Raw genomic sequence first — 6,000 nt, forward strand, 5'->3', positions numbered from 1 at the left:
GAGAGGCATATTAATTATGATGCTAAAACTTTATTTTATGTTGAGAGGCATATTAATTATGATGCTATAACTTTATTTTATGTTGAGAGGCATATTAATTATGATGCTATAACTTTATTTTATGTTGAGAGGCATATTAATTATGATGCTATAACTTTATTTTATGTTGAGAGGCATATTAATTATGATGCTATAACTTTATTTTATGTTGAGAGGCATATTAATTATGATGCTATAACTTTATTTTATGTTGAGAGGCATATTAATTATGATGCTATAACTTTATTTTATGTTGAGAGGCATATTAATTATGATGCTATAACTTTATTTTATGTTGAGAGGCATATTAATTATGATGCTATAACTTTATTTTATGTTGAGAGGTATATTAATTATGATGCTATAACTTTATTTTATGTTGAGAGGCATATTAATTATGATGCTATAACTTTATTTTATGTTGAAAGGCATATTAATTATGATGCTATAACTTTATTTTATGTTGAGAGGCATATTAATTATGATGCTAAAACTTTATTTTATGTTGAGAGGCATATTAATTATGATGCTATAACTTTATTTTATGTTGAGAGGCATATTAATTATGATGCTATAACTTTATTTTATGTTGAGAGGCATATTAATTATGATGCTATAACTTTATTTTATGTTGAGAGGCATATTAATTATGATGCTATAACTTTATTTTATGTTGAGAGGCATATTAATTATGATGCTATAACTTTATTTTATGTTGAGAGGCATATTAATTATGATGCTATAACTTTATTTTATGTTGAGAGGCATATTAATTATGATGCTATAACTTTATTTTATGTTGAGAGGCATATTAATGATGGAGCTATAACTTTATTTTATGTTGAGAGGCATATTAATTATGATGCTATAACTTTATTTTATGTTGAGAGGCATATTAATTATGATGCTATAACTTTATTTTATGTTGAGAGGCATATTAATTATGATGCTATAACTTTATTTTATGTTGAGAGGCATATTAATTATGATGCTATAACTTTATTTTATGTTGAGAGGCATATTAATTATGATGCTATAACTTTATTTTATGTTGAGAGGCATATTAATTATGATGCTATAACTTTATTTTATGTTGAGAGGCATATTAATTATGATGCTATAACTGCATCCTGATGAAGGGTTACAGGTAGAATCATCCTTGAATGTCATTTAGTTCATTAAAATAAATATGTATCATTTTATCTGGACAGACATTTAGTTCATTAAAATATCATTTTATCTATTAGATAAATATAAACGTCTTATAATGTTTCACTTTCAATACTTTCAGCTCATTTAATTGTTTCATCTGTTCTGAAATAAAAGTCCTTCTGTTTAAGCTCTCTGATCTCTATATGATCTGACTTCCCTTTCTGACACACACACGCATGCTGCATGCACGCGCACACACACACACACACACGCACGCACGCACGCACGCACGCACGCACGCACGCACGCACGCACGCACGCACGCACGCACGCACGCACGCACGCACGCACGCACGCACGCACGCACGCACGCACGCACGCACGCACGCACGCACGCACGCACGCACGCACACACACACACACACACACACACACACACACACACACACACACACACACACACACACACACACACACACACACACACACACACACACACACACACACACACACACACACACACACACACACACACACACACACACACACACACACACACACACACACACACACACACACACACACACACACACACACACACACACACACACACACACACAATGCTTCTCTTATTATGTTGTTGATTATTATTTTCTTCATAATTATTACTTATTTGTTATTTTGCCTTGAATGTTGAGAGAAGAAATGTCTCCTTCTGAATGTTTATTATGATATTTGATCACATGTCAGAATCAATTTGATTGATGGGATTTTAGGCCTATCAGAAGATCCCATCAATTCATGAATGAAATCACTAAAACAATGAGTTGACACAAACATAGAGGAATGTTTTCTAACATTTACACCTGCTACCTATTGTTACACCTATTGTTACACCTATTGTTACACCTATTGTTACACATATACATTGTTATACCTTTTAAGCCGGGAACGCCTCTGTCATTTTATAATGATTAATGATTTATTAATGATTAATGATGTATCATTTAATGTCATTAAAACACTGACCTGGTGAACGAACACATCTACAGGTCGTAGCAGGACGGTTGTGTTCCTCTGGGTCATGGAGAGTGTGGTAACTTCACTCCAAGAAGGAACACACTCACGCTTTGATATCTTTGAGATTCTTTATCTTAAGACTCGCAGGTGACATACATGTACAGAACACTGTGGTGGTAACAAACATAGCTACATGTTAGCGGCTACATTTCCTATCTGCCGGTAGCACCGGAAGTAATTCCTTTTAACCCCCAAACCTGTGATACTAGAATTCATGGTTAACAGCTCCCTCTGCAGGTATGATGAAGAATAGTAATAATAATAAATGTACTTTACAACACCTCTCTCCCCTTAGATTTCAACTTCCCCATAAATGTTAAATACATCTGAAAAAGCAAAAACATTTATCTTTTTTTTCCTCTTTTTTTTTTTTTTTTTACACCTTCACAGATTACACCAGTGCATCATTAGAGTCTTTTTTTTTCATATATATATCAAAACCCAAATCTGTCGGGAGGTTTACGGGCACGCTGTGACCTGCGCACCACCCCGGGTGTTTCCGCAGTCACCACTGACGATGGTGATTTGAGAGGGTCTGGTGCTGGTGACATGAGAGGGGTCTGTGCGTGTGTGGGAGAATGTTCATCCTGTTCAGGGGGCACAGACACCTCTGCCAGTGTCTCTCGCTCGGGTACAGGCACAGTGGCACCTGTTCCCTCAATTGGATAACTCACCAACGGTAACTGTGTGACTGTCTCTGTGTCTGGACCTGCATCATAACGCAGGCGCACATGGTCCTGATGTCTGCGGAACTCCCGTCCGTCCCTCAGCTTGACAACATGTGAGACTGGACCACTCTGCCTAAGGATAATCCCAGGCAGCCATTTCTGGTTGTTGTTATGACTGAAATCCTTCACATAGACATTGTCACCTTGTTTTAACTGTCTCTCTCGTGCATGTTGATCATGTCCTTCCTTCATTTTCTCCTGTTTTCTCTCCACCTTTGCCTTCAGGTCGGGACGCAGCAGGTCCAATTTTGACTTGGGCCGACGCCCCATCAACAGCTCGGCTGGTGTGCGTCCCGTTGTTGTCTGTGGAGTGAGGCGATAATTAAACAGGAAACGTGATAGTCGTGTGCTAACAGAGCCTCCTGTCAATCGCTTCAGTCCTTCCTTCACTGTCTGAACAGCCCGCTCGGCTAGGCCATTTGAAGCAGGATGGAAAGGAGCCGTCCGGATGTGATGAATGCCATTCTGCTGCATGAACTCACTGAACAGCTCACTGGTGAACGTGGGGCCATTATCACTCACGAGAGAATCAGGCAAACCATGAACTGAAAACACTTGTCTTAGTTTGTCTATGGTCATGGGGGCTGTAATGTTGCTCATGATGTGAGCCTCTATCCACTTGGAATGAGCATCGACCATTATAAAGAACATATGTCCCATAAACGGGCCTGCAAAGTCCACATGTAGCCTAGACCATGGACGGTCTGGCCACTCCCATGGGTGAAGTGGTGCTGGTGGCGACATGTTCTGGTTGATCTGGCATTGTGTGCATGATTTTACCCTGTACTCCAATTCCAGATCCATTTTCGGCCACCAGACATAGGATCTTGCAAAGCTTTTCATTCGAGACACACCTGGATGAGTCTCGTGAATCTCCTCCACAATCCGTGGACGAGCCGGGGGCGGTGCGACCACTCTCGTGCCCCAGAGAATGCATCCATCTTGCAAACTCAGTTCTGTCTTGCGTTTTGCATAGGGTTTAAGGTCCTCACCTTCCACCACACTGGGCCACCCTTGCAACAAGAAAGTCTTAACCTGGGACAGGGTTGGATCTCTCTCTGTCCACTGCCGGATCTGTGTTGCCTTCACAGGTGTCTCTGCCACTCTCTGCAATGAAAACACAGTCTCGGGCGGCACATAAGTAGTAGCAGGTGTATCAGGTAAAGGCAGTCGACTCAGTGCATCAGCATTTGAATTATCTTTACCTGCTCTGTACACAATAGTATACTGGTATGCGGACAAGGTGAGGGCCCAACGCTGTATTCTGGCTGAGGCAAGCGGCGGGATGCATTTAGTCTCGCTGAACAGGCTCATCAGAGGTTTATGGTCCGTATGAATGGTAAATGGACGGCCATACAGGTACTGGTGAAACCGTTTTACAGCGAACACAATGGCCAGCCCCTCCTTGTCCAACTGTGAGTAGCCCCTCTCGGCGGCGTTCAGGGTGCGGGACGAGAAACCAATAGGCTTCTCAGAGCCATCCTCCATTATATGGGAAAGGACTGCCCCCACGCCGTAGGGCGAGGCATCACAGGCAAGCGTGATCTCTCTAGCTGGGTCATAATGAACAAGCAACTTTGTTGAGTGGAGGAGCCCTTTCACTGCCTTGAATGCTCTCTCCTGCTCTTCACCCCACTGCCACTTAGTGTCATTGTGCAGCAACTGGTACAGTGGGGCCAGGACCTGTGACAGGTCATGCAAGAACTTGCCATAATAATTTACCAGACCTAGAAAAGATCTGAGTTCAGGTACATTCTTGGGACTTGGTGCCTCTTTGATGGCTCGCACTTTGTCCTCCAAGGGCCAGAGCCCCTCTGCTGTGATCTTGTGACCCAGGTATGTTACACTGGGCGCCATGAACACGCACTTGCGCCGTTTCAAACGCAGCCCTGCGTCCGACATCTTCTTCAGCACCTGCTCTAGGTTAGCCAGATGCTCCTCCTCTGTGGCCCCTGTGATCAATATGTCATCCAGATACACTGCCACGTGAGGAATTCCCTGCAGCAAGGTGTCCATTGTTCTTTGGAAAATGGCGGGGCTGGACGCCACTCCAAACACTAGGCGGTTGTACTTGAATAACCCCTTGTGTGTGTTAATTGTGACAAACTCTCTCGACTCCTCGTCAAGCAGCAGCTGTTGATAGGCATGGCTCATGTCCAGTTTTGTGAAGAGCTTCCCCCCTGACAGGGTCGCAAACAGGTCATCCACCCGTGGCAACGGATACTCCTCCAGCGTAGAGCACTGGTTCACTGTCAGCTTGTAGTCGCCACATATCCTTGCCGTTTTGTCTTCCTTTAATACTGGAACAATAGGAGCCGCCCACCTGGAGAACTGTACGGGCTCTATGATACCCATTTTCTGTAAACGGTTCAGCTCCTCCTCCACAATACTTTTCATAGCATAAGGCACTGGCCTGGGCTTAAAGAACCGTGGCTTGGCATCCGAGTCCATATGGAGCTTCACCGACACGCCCTTCAGTGTGCCCAGCTCATCCTTGAACACCTCACTGTAGTTCTGCAGAATGTCCTCCATAGTGTGTGTACGGGCATATTTAATTTCATGCCAATTTAGGCGGAGTTTGCGAAGCCAATCGCGGCCCAACAGACTAGGCCCGCTCCCTGTGGCTATCACCAGCCTGGCTGTGTCTCTCTGACCTTCAGCTGCAATGTCCACATATATCACCCCTAAATGAGGTATGGGCTGTCCTGTGTAAGTCCTGAGCTTGAGTTTTGAGGGCCTGATAGGAGGCAGACTACGCCCCCATGACCCCCTGTAGGTCTCCTCACTTATGACTGAGGCCGTAGCCCCTGAATCAATCTCAAACTTAATGTCCTGCCCATTAACAGTAACTGTGGCATAATAAGGCTCAGATGGCTCCTCATCGGTTTCCACCCCAAACATATTATATGCACATGTGGCCTCCCCATCCTCCTCTTCTAGATGGTGTGTGGCTGCATGAAACGGCTGAGGTCTCCTCCCCCCAGGCTTAACTCTCCCCTTA

The sequence above is a fragment of the Gymnoscopelus braueri genome (genome assembly GCF_963280865.1).
Source record: "Gymnoscopelus braueri genome assembly, chromosome: 11".
Classification (NCBI taxonomy): Eukaryota; Metazoa; Chordata; class Actinopteri; order Myctophiformes; family Myctophidae; genus Gymnoscopelus; species Gymnoscopelus braueri.